This window comes from Bos javanicus, chromosome 19 (genome assembly GCF_032452875.1).
Source record: "Bos javanicus breed banteng chromosome 19, ARS-OSU_banteng_1.0, whole genome shotgun sequence".
Lineage (NCBI taxonomy): Eukaryota > Metazoa > Chordata > Mammalia > Artiodactyla > Bovidae > Bos > Bos javanicus.
This window is the reverse complement of record NC_083886.1, coordinates 30,196,269-30,210,640: the sequence shown is the minus strand read 5'-3', so window position 1 is coordinate 30,210,640 and position 14,372 is coordinate 30,196,269. Positions and strand designations below refer to the sequence as shown.

Here is a 14,372-nt window from a genome sequence, read left to right as displayed (position 1 = left end):
TATATATTTATTTTCTTTGAAACTTGGGGTAGGTAACATGTAAGGACTTTGTGCTAGTTATTCGAGGAAATATGCTAGCGAGTAATCCTAGCTAAAGTGTTTAAATGTGCACATCACACAGTGCCTGGCATATCGTTTGTCAGTTGCCTGGTTGAATGGGAGACTGCGCTTTTCCAAGGTCGATGGCTCTCGTTGTATGTGAGTGTATGAAGGTGGTACAGTTTTGCTTTGTAGCTGTTCGTTAAACTGTCCACGTAAGTCAGTGGCTTTTTTTCTCTTTGTATGTGGCCTTTCACGATAAGAATGTTTTTAAACATTGTAGGAGAAAATGTAAATGAAGTAAATACCATACATGGGCTTTGTTTCTTTTCACGGTTTCTGGGTAATATGCTTCAGTTTCCCTTGTCAAGTTGAAGCATAAACATGAGAGTGTTTGCTTGTCAACACATGGAATTTGGTAATTCATTTATATTGAGAAAACCTTTTCCGATTCTGAACATTTTAGGGAACAGGGTTTCCAAGTGCATCTCGCTAACAACCAGGAACAGCTGCATCTGTGCTGTTTTCAGACGGCTTCGCTGTGACGTCTGTGAAAACAGACAACTTCAGTAACTGAGCGCGCCTCAGTCACGTGGCCTGGAACAGCATTTAATGCTGTAAGGGGGCCAGAGCGCCCCTGGAGTCGGACAGTATGCCCACCTGTACAAAAATACACTTGACTTCCACCTGAATTCTAAATGTACCTGTATTACATCACCAGTGGCTCAGTGGTAAAGAACTCGCCTACCAAGGCAGGAGATGTGGGTTCAGTCCCTGGCTTGGGAAGATCCCCTGGAGAAGGAAATGGCAACTGCCACAGTCTTCTTGCCTGGGAAACCCCATGGACAGAGGAGCCCGGTGGGCTCCAGGCGTAAGAGTCAGACACAACTTAGTGACTAAACAACAACACAAGGGTTGAAAGTTGCATTTTAACAAGAAGTGTAAACTGTTGACACAGTACTTCATTTTGATTGGTACCTGAACACATGTATACCTGTGGCGGATTCCTTTTGATATTTGGCAAAACTAATACAATTATGTAAAGTTTAAAAATAAAATAAAATTAAAAAAAAAAAAAAGATGATTCGTTATCAATAAATCTGATTTGGAATGGGCATTTACAAATCTGGAATAAACAATGATGGCTTACCTGGCAGCATTGTTATGACCATTATTAGTCAGAAATACAAGGGAAGTTCAGAGTCTATGCCCTTCGTGCAAACGTGAAATAGAACCGAGGATATTTAGGTGGGATGGGTTTGGGGAGGCGGGCGGGGAGCAGTACCCTCGCACCAACCACTTGGGCCTGTTCTCTTGCCGAAGTGTTTTCTGGATTTCTTTCACTCCCTCCCCCAACCCCAATCCTTCTGGGTCTGCATTTCACAGGAAAAAACAAGATCAGTCTTTTAAAAATCAGCCAGTTAATTAAGGGAAATCATGGGACAGTTTCTTGTTTTGTAGCTGCTCAGATTAAATGTGGCAAAGGGGCTTTTCTTTGACTCTTGTAAAACTCTTCTTAGTTTTTCCTAATAAAAAGCGTTCACTGGAGAGAAACCACGAACCCGGTTTTCCTCCCCTCAGTGCTTCCAATTAGGGATCTATTATCTCATTCCAGATAATTGGAAAAGGATATTCAAAATACTGCTCCGTGTAAATATGGCTTTTGCCTGCATTCTGTTACTTAGGAGTTCCGAACACATCTGGAGCGAGGGCGGCCCCAAGGGCATTGAAGTGCGCTGTTTGGGTTGGCAGGGTGACATTAAAGTATATGCCAATTTGTAATGGCTTTTGGAAGCAGGCAGTTTTAAACTCTCCCTGAACTATTCCCCCGAGAAATTATTCAATTAAGTACAACTAAAATTAATGTTTAGCATTTTTTGTTTAAATAAAAGAGGCAGCTATAAAGGGAAATCTGTGGTTCATGCTTGTGGATTTTTTTTTTTTTTGCTCTCAAATCCAGCGCTTGAGAAATAATTTAGTGGCCTGGAATTGGTGCATTTCCTAGAAGAGACCTAGTTGCTGGGTCCTCTTTACCACTTTCAGAACATGTCTCCGTAGCTGCCTGGGCAGGTTTAGACACCTGGATGATTATTCAGTTTCCACATGTCCAGCACCAGCTGGGGAACCATGGGGAACATAGAGCCAGAAGGACAACTCCGTCTGTCTTCCTCATTGCTTCCCAGGCTTGAAATAGGCAGAAGTGATCACCTGAGGGTCTTGTTAAAATGCAGATTTGGATTCATTAGTTGTGAGGTGGGACCTGAGCTTCTGCAGGTCTGTTAAGTTCACGGGAAATGATGCTCTGGCTGCTGGCCTGAGGGCCACACTTGGAGTAGCCAGGTTCTACGCAATAGTGGGGTCTACTTTGGGGGTTTGGTACCTAGACTTGACTTTGATTTCTAATTGGTGGCCTGTTGCGTAGGTATGACTCTTGCTCTTCTTCTCGGTATATTCTTACTTATGTCTCAGAAGCCCTGGGTCTCCTGAACCTTCCTAGGGCTCCCCCTCCCTCCACCACCCAAAGACTGTTTTGGGAAATAAAAACAGTCACTTTTGATTGATTCATCACAGGAGATAATAGCTTTGGTTCTTCTGTCGTGAGTCTTCCTGGAGTCCAGAAACATTGTCTGCCTGGTTTTCTCTGGTGCATCTCTTTGCAGTCCTGTTATAAAGAAGGAGGGGAAAAGTTGACCTGATGTTCTTTAGTCTCTATCCGTAAACACAGAGGCCAGAACCCTGGTGTGTGAAAGGGTATATAAGTAAGTGTGGCTTTGCGATTTTTAACCAAGCATTGTTACTTTCCAGGTTTGGCCCCTCAGGCCTTGAGGTCCAGGACCTTGATGGTCAGCTTTCAAGGGTGGCCTCATTGGAACATGGTTAAAATCCACCCTGGGTGAAATCTCCTGAAAGACTGATTCATAACCCGAGGTGGTTCTTTGTCCTTATATGAGAGGATGCTCTAGGAAAGACTACAATATTTGCATCTGCTGGACTGGTTCATCCCTTCCTTGTGTTGAATGCTAATTTATAGTCAGAACTGCCAGATAGAAGAAGATTGAGACGTCCTTGTAGTGGCCACTACATAACCCTCCTGATCGTCCCCCACGGTGTGCTGTCTCCGCTCAGTGTGGTATCCACTAGGAATCCCTCACTCATTTTTTTACCTTAAAACTCTCTGACAATCTGTCCTTTGTTTTTTTCTCATTCTCTTTTTTTACCTTAAAACTATCCTTCTGTCAGTCTATCCTTTGTTTTTTTCTATCTCAAAAAATCTCTCTGTAGAGTACAATTCTGATTATGTCACTTGCTTGCGAAAACCCTCCAGTGGTTCTTCTTTGCCTAAGCAGTGTTTCCAAGACCTTCTGAGATTTTGTCGAATTCACCTGTAGTGTTACTTATTTAAAGTTCTTCTTTGGACTTAATTTTTTTTAATTTAATTTTTTATTTTTACCAAAGTAATATATTTTGATTAAAAAATCAGAATTAAAAAAAAAAATCAAAATTAGAAGGCTTAGGAGAAGCAAGTGTTTTGCCCATCAATCCTCCTCTCCTCAAAGTTCTATCAGCCAGAGGCAGTGCTTCTAATTGTCTTAGTGATTTGCATGTCAATCTCTGTGGTACAAGACCTATATTTCAAAGTAATTCGCTCCTGTTTCTTTGTTTTCAATCTTCGTCCCTGTCGACTTCCTCCTAAGGAAGATGTTAATTTAACCCACAGCAACCCCATACATACACACTTCCCCTCTTCCCCGTTGCTCACACGTTTTCGTTAAATCAGTGTTGGTGGAATCGTGACTACATAAATGTTGTTCATGACGGAGCCACCCACAGTGGGAGCTAGAATTAGACATTATTTGATTGTATCCTTTTCCTCTAAAGTCACTAATTGCCTTTTTTTTTTTTTTGGTTTTCTTAGTTGTCTTTACTGATGCTTTTTCATCTTCCCCTCACCTCCACCGCTGACAGAATTGTGAAATTCCTTTCAATGTGGACGAACTGGCGGCAGCTGTCTTAGTCTGTCCCAGCTACTGTAATCAGAACTGTTACTGCTGTCCTAATTTCTGAGAACTTATTTTCTGAAAGTTTCTGTTCTACCTTGGTATAGTTTTATAGATGCATTGCCTTTTAACTCTCTAAGGAGGTGTGTGTGCTTGTTTCATTTGCTCCAAGAATAAAATAGAATGCAGTCTATCAACATATTGTATAAAATTGGGACGTTTTCAATTTTCAGCAGTTCTATAATTGATGGGACTCCCCCACGCCCAGTTTGTAGTTCTGTGCTTCATAAAGGACTTTGCACTTGGATTTCTTTTTTGTACTTGGAGAGTTTAAACATGCATATAAAACAAAACACAAAGTTTATTTAAAATGCATGTATAATCAGATAGCAAAGATACATTGGCGAACTGTGGCTCCAGGTGACCTGTCTGTAGGTACCTGCCTAGAACCTTTATACCCCGCTTTAAGAATGGAGACACACGCTTCAGATAGATCCAGAGTGTGAAAACTGGTTGGAATAAAGGGAGGTAACTTTTTTTTGCAAAGGAGGAATGTTCCCTTCTAAAGGGGAAATGTGTTTCTTCAAGTTATTTGTTTCTTTTAAAATAAGAGTGTGTGGTTCACTTCAGTTTTCTGACTGATAGGTGTCATGGCACCAGATCTCTCAGACTCTATGTCTTAACCCACTCTCTGGGCTTCATCAGGTATCTTCTATGAGAAAGGGACATGCAGAGAAATCAAGGTGATGTTCCTCTGGAATGGGAAAAATGCAGACTATGTTTAGTCTGGAGGTAGACATAGACCTGAAATTTGAGACATAGGAGGCATGAGCTACCAAGCAAAGCTTTTGAATTGAAATGCAGAGACCCGTCTCCGTGTCCTACTGCTTATTCATAAGGTAACTTAGACAAGTTGCATAATCTGTGTGGGCCTGTTTGGACATCTATAAAATACTCTGTTTCCCAGTCTGTCTTCCAGGATTGTCAGGAGGATTGGATGAGATAATAAATGATTACAGTACATTAAAACTGTATTACCCTTATCATAAGTATTTTTAGAACTCTTCATTTATAGGAAATCAGACTGAAACAGGAATGGAAGCCCTAACTTAAAAGTAATGCCACTTTATGGATTTCATAAAAAGCTTGTCTCTTGTTGAGCTCTCAGAGCAAGAACCAAGGAATGATGTTTAAGACTTTCTCCATCTGTCCCATTTTCTTTTTGGACTTATCTGCTTTGTTCTTACTGTGTTCTAAGAACTTCAACATGCTCTGAATATTCAGCAGCTGGGGCAGATATGGAAACACAAGGCTGTGATCCTATTAGCAGTTTTGAGTCTAAGAGGAAAAGTAACTGCTCTGGCAGGCAGTTACTGGATTGTAGGCTCTTTCTCAAAGGGAGCAAAAGTCTAATGGTTTGGGTCTAGGTATTTCATGAGAGACTGTCTAGATGCTTAAGTGACAGAATGGAGCTAAGTAAAAAATGTCCATGATTCTCTGTAATCACTTGTAAGAGGGGAAATGTTGGCAGTGACCTTAGCTCACTGTTGGAGGTTATATTCTCGACCAAAGTTGTGACATTAGATGATCGCGATTATGACCAACATACATCACAACATTGCTTGTTGTTATGACCAGCATCACAGCAAGTAAGAACGGTACATTTTTATAACAGTTACAAAATAAGATTACATAGTTTTATAGCATTTAAATAATTCCACCGACTACGCAAGAAGCCATACATTACTACAAGGTATATACACAGCATAAAGAAACACTCTACTGGATCCTGGATTTGGCTCAAGGAACTCATATATTCATTGTACTAAGTAATAAACATTTACTTAACAATAGTTTAGAAGACATTTATAGGAAAAACTTGAATGATCTCATCTTCAAACAAAGCAAAGCAAAACAAAACAGTCTTGGAACTTTTGCTCTGCTGTCCCCTTTTCCTTTCTGAATGTTAGGAAAAAGTCTCTGGAACGGGGTAGATTACAAGTAAGGGGTGTTGCTTCCTACATGTACAGTACAGCTAGATGCTCAGAGCACAGTCTGCTTTCCTTCCTGGAATCCCCAGCCTCCTACGTGATTCTTTTTTTTTTTTTTAGTTTACATTCATTAAGGTTCACTGTTTGTTTATTTGACTATGCCAGATCTTAGTTGCGGCATGCAGCATCTTTAGTTACAGCAAGTGAGATCTAGTTTGAGTTGCATCATGCGAGCTCTTAGTTCCAGCATGTGGGATCTAGTTCCCTGTCCAGATATTGAACTCAAGCCCCCTGCATTGGGAGCCCCTGGACCACCAGGGAAGTCCTTAAGGTTCGCTCTTTGTGCTGTAAAGTTCTGTGGGTCTCGACAAATGTATAACGTCGCATATCCATCGTACAGTATCATACAGAATTTTGTACTCCCTAAAAATCCTCTACGCTTTTCCTGTTCATCCTTCTCGTCTTCCTCCCGAACTCCTGGCCAACATGGATCATTGTATTCTGTTTATAGTTTTACCTTTTTCAGGATGTCATGTAATTGGATTCATACAGTCTGTAGCCTTTTTATTCAAGGTGCACAAAAACGTGTTGATTATTTTGAAATCATTTAGTCAAAGCTGAGCCATGTTGTCACCAGGATTCCAGTTTTCTGAAATAATAGGAAGTGTATTTTTATCGTCACTTTATTTGCTATAGCAAAGATTCTGATATGGCTTACCTTTTTTTTTTTTTTTTAAGTACATTTTTTTTTTCTTGAAGGGCTAGGAAAATGGGTGAGGTCTATATTTTTAGCCCTATTATAGAGTTGTTTAATGCCTAACTTAAGATATTATGCCTTTAGCATCGTGTCTTCAAATTAGGACTGATAGCATCTTCTCGGAGCTCTGTGGTTGATTTTTTTTTTAGTGACTTAAAATTTCATGTCTCTCTACTATTGATAATATTTAAAAATTAAAAGAATTTTCTGGATTATCAGGATGACCAATGTATTGTTTTGCCATGCAATTCTAGCTCACATTTGTTTGTGATTGTCTTAGTAGTCCTTGGCTGGTGATAAAAAGACAGTATACCTAATATGTAATGATATATTTGCTTCCAAGATAAGGCCAAAGGCTGTCACTGTGCTGTGTCTAAAGGATGTCTCCACCGCTGGAATAAAGAACAGCAGGACAACCCCAAAGGACCTATACTTTAGTCTGTATCGTCTTCACATTTCAAGCAGTAATTTACTATTCACAAAACAAGCTTCCTCTGTCAGCGTGAAATTAATGGTTGTTAAAATAGAATTTTAGTTTTCTATTTTTCTATAAACATAAAGAATATATCCCATCATTGATGTTTATAGTTAAATAATTTAAATAGAATAAACATATTAATACTGTGGGGTATAGAAGAAGTTTCTAAATTTTCTAACAAACTAGATACAACTCAAAATTAGAAAACAGCGACTTACAGCACCTGGCAAGTTTTCAGTAAATATTAGGAGTTGTCATTTTGGTTTCAGATAATGGGAACTTTCGGATAATAGTGACAGACTAGTGTCTTCTGGCTGCCTTCTCTTGCCCACACTTGAGCTGCACTCGGTCCTGCAAATCAGGCAAACTGCCCCCTTTCTTCCCTTCCCTCCCGCACCCAAAGCGCGTCTCAGCACAGCCCACAGCAGGGGACTGCGCCCATCCGCAGACACGGTAGACGCCACCTTCTTTCCTGGAGCGCTGCCCTGTGGGACTGCATTCTCTTCTGGGCGTGTTTTTGTTTTTGTTCTTGCCTCCTCCTTTGCTTTTAGTTTTTGTTCATCTTGTTCTTTAAATACTGACGTTCTCTAATATTGTTCCTCCTTTACCTATACTTCTCTTCTTGTTTAATTTGAATTTTTCAGTTAACATTACAGAAAAACCGTGTATGCCTGTGTCGTGCTGTACTTTTAACACACATGTAGATGAGTCTAACCGCTGCCACGGACAGGGGACACAGAGCGGCTCCATCAATCGCTTGTCCCCTCCCCATCCCTCACCTTGGTGGCAACCAGCTGCTCTGTTCTCCATCAGCATAGTTTTATCTTTTGGAGACTGTCATATAAATGGAATCATACATATGAACTTCTGTAGTATTCCACAGTACTATTGAGCCCATCCAGTGAGTTTTTCTAATTTGATTCTTGTATTTTTCAGCTTCACAGTTCACATTTGGCTCTTCTCTGATTTCTGGGGTTTAAAAAAAATTTTTTTTTTTGCAAAACCATATCTTCATTTGATTCAAGAGTGTTCACCTTCACTTGTTAGGTCATTTTTATTGTAACTGCTTTAAAGTTTTTGTCAGATAATTCCAGTGGCTGTGTTATCTCAGCATTGCATCTGCGGACTGTCTTTTCTTGTGCATCTTGAGATTTTCTGGTACTTCACAGGCTGAGTGATTTTGGATTTGATCTTGGACATTTTGATTATTATATGATGAGACTCTGGTTCTTGTTTAAAAGGAAAATTTATTATTTACTTGGGTATTGTTTCTTTCTTTCCTGTATCTTTGCCCCTCTTATTTTTTTCTTCCATGTTTTGCCCTCTTTAACCTTTTCCTGTGACTCCTGGGAGATTATTCCAGTTTGTTTTCCAGCTAAATATTTTATCTAGATTACAGTCTGCCTAACTGCTTCACTGTGGTTTTCTAATTTGACAAGTGTGTCTGTACCTGGAGCACTGTTTGTAGTAATTTAGGTCAGTCCCTCATTGTGGCTCTCTGTTGTGTTGTATTAATTTAGTGTCTTTTTGAATCTTGTTTTTTAAAAGGAGAAACCTCAAGAAACTGGTTTCTCTTTTTCTGGAATGAATTCTCTTTTCTAGCACAGAAGGGGTGAGGGAAGGGGAGAGGATGCTCCTTCTGTATTTACACCCGTTATAAATACATTGGCCGTTAGCTTCTGTATTTACACCCGTTATAAGTACCCGTTATAAATACATTGGCCGTTAGCTCGTCTGCACACACAGGTCAGTGTCTTCTGTTAGAAGTTGGGAAGGGTCCTAATCTTGGCATAGGCCTCTGTCACACATGTCACAGCCCAGTTGAGGGAAGACTGAAAGGTCATGGGTTGATGGTGGGAAGGAAGAAGGAAGGAAGCCTGTGCCTTCTTCCCAGCCTGGCCCATCTGTCCCTGCTTAAGATGCGAGCAGGTGCAGCCAGGGAGCTTTCTCCTAGGCCTCCAAGGCCGAATTTTCCCCAGAGGCTCCGCGTGGGTGGGCAGTAACTCCCCACCCTAGGGTGCCATGGCCGATGTGTTACTTTTCCTTTGCTGTGTCACAGGTCCATCTCTCCTGTTCTGTTTCCCTAACCCCTTTCCTAGGGTGAGGGTAGGGTTAGGGTTTCCTAGCTTACAGAAAAGTGTACTGTTAGATGTTATCACCCACCTCACGTTTAGTTTCCATGATAATAAAGGGAGTTAAATTAATGCCCTCAAGAAAAGCTCTTTATTCACTGTTTGTTGTGTTTTTTTTTAATGCTTGTCTTCAAATGTCATTAGCGATGTAAGCTAAAGGCATAACATAATGACTTTGCAAGTGCCAGCATCCACTATGAGTACCAAAAGATACCAAACTTATCTGAAAATATGCTACACGCTTCCTACACTAATATGGAATTCACTGAGACTGTAACTGAGTGTAGAAAACTTAAATATAATTAGATTCAGCTATGTTGGTACTGTATAATATTTCTTACTGCTCTTTGACTCAGTTTTGCATCACACTTCCTATTGTCCATTTTTTCCCATTCTGTGTTGGAATGGCACTTGGTATCTCGAGTTTTAATTCACAATAGAAACATAAGTTCCTTCTTGAAACCAAATGCAAATAATTACCAGGAATCAAAATATCAGTTGCCATTTGGAGGCTGTACTGTCAGGAATCTGAAAGAGTCAGCTGGTTGTTTCTTAACCTGTGTTCTGAAACCTGTATTTAATTTGCTCGTAACAGTCTGTGGTTGGGGAAATTCCCCCCTTAGAAGCTGCTGGGCTGCAAGGTGGGAATTCCCCCAGGCTCCTTGCCCTTGGCAATCTCCTTCTGAGGTCATATTAAGGAGTGAGTTCAATTAAATCAACCCACAGTGGCAGTGAAGACCTTTTAAAAACTAACTTGGCAGTGTGTTTCAAAGTCCATGGGGCAGTCATGATCACACTTAATTAACTTAAGGAAACAACAGAGAAGAAGGAAGATGATCATGGAGGAAAGAATTCATTGACTCATGATGTAGAAATACAGAAGCATTCTCAGTATCCCACAATAGGCTATTTTTAATGAATGTTTATTTTAATGGAATGAATATTTTGTAACCATTAGAAATTATAACCATGAAGACTGTATAACAACATGAAAGCATACAAATGATATGTTAACAGGGGGCAGAAGGCTCATATATTGCAATTATATAAAAGTATGTATGTTTATGTCAAATCTTAGAAGGGAATCCATAGAAGATACTTTTCCATCTCTCATTTATAAACTTGCTATTATATAATTTTTATCAGTTAAAAATAAAGGGTTTTTTCTTTTTTTGGAAAGCAAACAAACTGGTAATCAGATGAGGTTTACCAGCCAAGATGTTTGGTCTAAGATGAAAACATTAACCCATTCAGTGTTGACTACTGGTTTTTGTTTAGTTAACCTTCTACTAGTTTTTTATTTACCTCTAAGTAATGAATATTTATAAATCTAATGAGAGCTCTGTCCAGAAACCCAGTTAACATATAACAACTGACATATTTAGTATCTGACAAGGAATATTTTAACTTGACTTTCTTATGGTGCTATATCAGCTTATTTAGTCTGAATTTTATATTACATATTGTGACTTTAAAACATATCAGGCAGGGACTCCCCTGGTGGTCCAGTGATTAAGACTCCATGCTTTGAATGCAGGGGATTCAGGTTCAATCCCTGGTCGGGGAACTAAGGTCCCACAAGCAATAAATAAATAAATCTTTTTGCCTTTTCCCCCCATGTTTTACTAAATAGTGTGGGACTTAAAATGTTTGATAGAAGTTGCCAGAGAAGGTTACTTTTGCCTTTTTTTATTATATAGGTTATTTAGGAATGGTTTCCTTAACATTCAAATATGTTTGGTTTTTTTTTCCCATCTTTTGTCATGTGTTCCTTCATCCTGATGAAAGATTCCTTTTTATCTGTGATCATACTCCTTGACTTGAAGTCGATCTGATCCATGTTAATACAGCTGTGCCAGCTTTCTCGCACACACCCGCTCTGTGGTTTATATTTGAAGTTATTGTGAAGGCACATAGTTGAGTAGTGTGGTTTTTTATTATTTTTGAATCTTGTCTGACATTCTTTATCTTTTGATTGAGAAGTTGGTCCATTTATATTTAATGTAATGACTGGTACAATTGGGTTTAAGTCTGCCATCTAGGTACTTACGGCCTTTTGTCCTATCTGTTCTCTGTATCTCCTTTCTTGCCTTCTTTGGGGTAAATTCATGCATATTTGGTATTCAATTTTATTCCCTCTATTGATTTTTTTTAAGCTATTCCTCTTGGTTGTGGTTATATGGTGGTGGGTGTGTTTTGTTTTTTTTTTAAGTTATTGCTTCAGAACTCTGCTGTTTAACACATTATTGATGAGAGACACATTAATACATCTTTTTTTACCCAACCATTATTGACATGTCAATATCATTTACATATCAAATTACTGGCCACAGATATTAATTCCTTAAAATAATCCCCTGGTCAATGATGAGTTAATATAATAATCACTAGTCACATATGGCTATTTAAATTAATTGAAATATGAAAAAATAAGTCCCTGACTAGAGTATGGAGAATGGATTGAAGGGGCTGAGGAACAGAAACAGGAAGGTAAGTTAGGACAGATTTAGAAACCCTGGAAACTTTTTGTGAGGTATTACTAACAGAGTTTAAGAGAAATGGTAGGATTGAAAGATAATGGGGAGGTGGAATCAACAAGAATGGCTAACAAAGGGAATGTGAGGTGAAGGAGAAGGGAGACGTTCGTGTGACTCCTAAGATTTCCTTCTTAGGCAAGCAAATGAATGATGGTACCATTCTTTAATTGAGGCAGGGAAGACAGGGGAGTCAGAGTTGGGGGAAGATGAGGAGTTTTGTTCTGGAGAGCTTGTGAGACAGATATTTGTAGGAATTTCAAGGTGGAGATAAGTAGTAAGCAGTTGGCTGTGTGAGTCAAGGATTTTTGGAGAGCTGTGTAGAGCAGAAATTTCTTTTTAAAAAAATTTAAATATTTTTAAAATTATTTAATTTAAATAGTTTTAAATGAAAATAGAATAGAAATATACAGAACTCTGGGGATCACCAACAAGAGGAGGACTGCCTGCCCCAGTGTGGGGGACAGGTTCGATCCCAGGTCCAGGAGGATTCCACATACCTTGGGGCAGTTAAAGCCTGTGTGCCACAACTACCGAAGCCCACCCATGTGCCTAGAGCCTGTGCTCCACAGCAGGAGAAGGCACCGCAATGGGAATCCCTAGGGAGTAACAACTAGAGACTAACCCCCCGATCACCACAACTGGGGAGAGCCCGCACGCAGCAACTAAGATCCAGTGCAGACAAAAGAAGTAAGTACATATTTTAAAAAAAGAGGAAGAGGAAACACTAGGCAGAGCTTATAGATGGTTGAAAGAAAACCACTGCTGCTGCTGCTACTAAGTCGCTTCAGTCGTGTCTGACTCTGTGGGACCCCATAGACGGCAGCCCACCAGGCTCCCCCGTCCCTGGGATTCTCCAGGCAAGAACATTGGAGTGGGTTGCCATTTCCTTTTCCAATGCATGAAAGTGAAAAGTGAAAGTGAAGCCGCTCAGTCGTGTCCGACTCTTAGCGACCCCACGGACTGTGGCCCACCAGGCTCCTGCATCCACGGGATTTTCCAGGCAAGAGTACTGGAGTGGGGTGCCACTGCCTTCTCCGAAAGAAAACTAGGAGAGAATATATCCTTGAATACAAGGAAATAGTTGTGAATAGATGGTTAAATAATAGTGACTGGATTACTAGGCAGATGTTGTGTAGATAATATTTGACAAATTTGGCTTAGATCCACTTTTCCAAGAAGCAGCAAGTTATTCAGTGCTTTGAAATTATTCAGTGCTTTTATCATTTATACTCCAATCATTCATTCCCTTTATCTTTTAGTATCTATCCTATCTTGCTGTGTATTGGGCACTCTTCTAGGGATAGGAGCTACAGAGATAAGAGTTAGTGTCCATCATCCTCTTCCTGTAAAAGAAAGACATGCAAAGAGATGTCTGTTGTTTATTTGCTAAATCGTGTCCGCAACCACAAATAAAGAGGAAGGGAGGGAAGGAGGGAAGAAGAAGAACCAAAATTGGAAAAAAAAAAAAAGCATATAGAGCTCATCATAAGAAATTCAAGCAATTCAGAAAATCCAGGCAAGATCATCAAGGACCCCACCACTGAGAAATAATCGTTATTAACATCAGGTTAACACTGTCTGGATACATCTTTAAAGGTTGGTACATATAAAAGGAGGGATGGAAATAATTTTACCTAATTAGGGTTATACTATATGTGCTATTTAAATGTTAAGTGCTTAATTTCACTTTTAAAAGATAAGCATCAAAAAATAAACTTCACGTGAAGAATTCTTTCAACAGGTAGTAATTGCCAAAAGATCCATTTAAGGTTAACAGAAAAAGAGCATAAAACATTGAAACCTTGGTTATTTTTATAAAGCTGTAAGTGTGTGTCTTACTTTTCAGCAGCCTGATATGACTCTACTGTCAGTGATGAAGAAATCAACACCTTAGTTTCTTTTCATCTTTCTCCTCGTGTTCCCCCCCCTACCAACTGCTTCCTGATCTTCACCTTTAATTCCATTGTCACTGTTGGTAACATTTGTCTACTCCTCTGTAACCTGATCCATTTATTTGTTTATTCTCAGCTCCACATATTTGATTCAGTTTTTACCATCACCTCTTGTGTCATGGCCTCTGGCTTCTCCAGCCCAGAGTTGTGTTATTTTTTTTCACCTCTCGTTGGCTAGATTTCATCATCAAGTAGCTTTCTTAAGAAGGGCCCCAGTGGTCCCCGAAGTCCTCTGTACCGTCTGTCTGTCACCTTTTTATACTCAAATGACAACTTGGCCGGGCATAAATTTGTTGGGTCATGCTTTCTTTCCCCTGAACTTTTGACATTTCTCCTCTGTCTCCTGGAATGATGTTGAACTTTTTTTTTTTCTTCCTTTACTACTCCTTCCCTCTCTAACTTCCCCCCGACCATCAATGAATCAGAATTGCAGTTTTCAAAGAAATGTAAGTTCTTTAAAACCGTCTCACACACTGCAGTTGAGAGAA

General features: G+C 39.6%; 1 protein-coding gene across 10 annotated transcripts in view; it reads left to right on the top strand.

Moving 5' to 3' along the window:
- The window catches only part of STX8 (syntaxin 8), a 206,833-nt gene that overhangs the window by 107,637 nt on the left and 84,824 nt on the right, over positions 1–14,372 (top strand). The window lies entirely within an intron of this gene.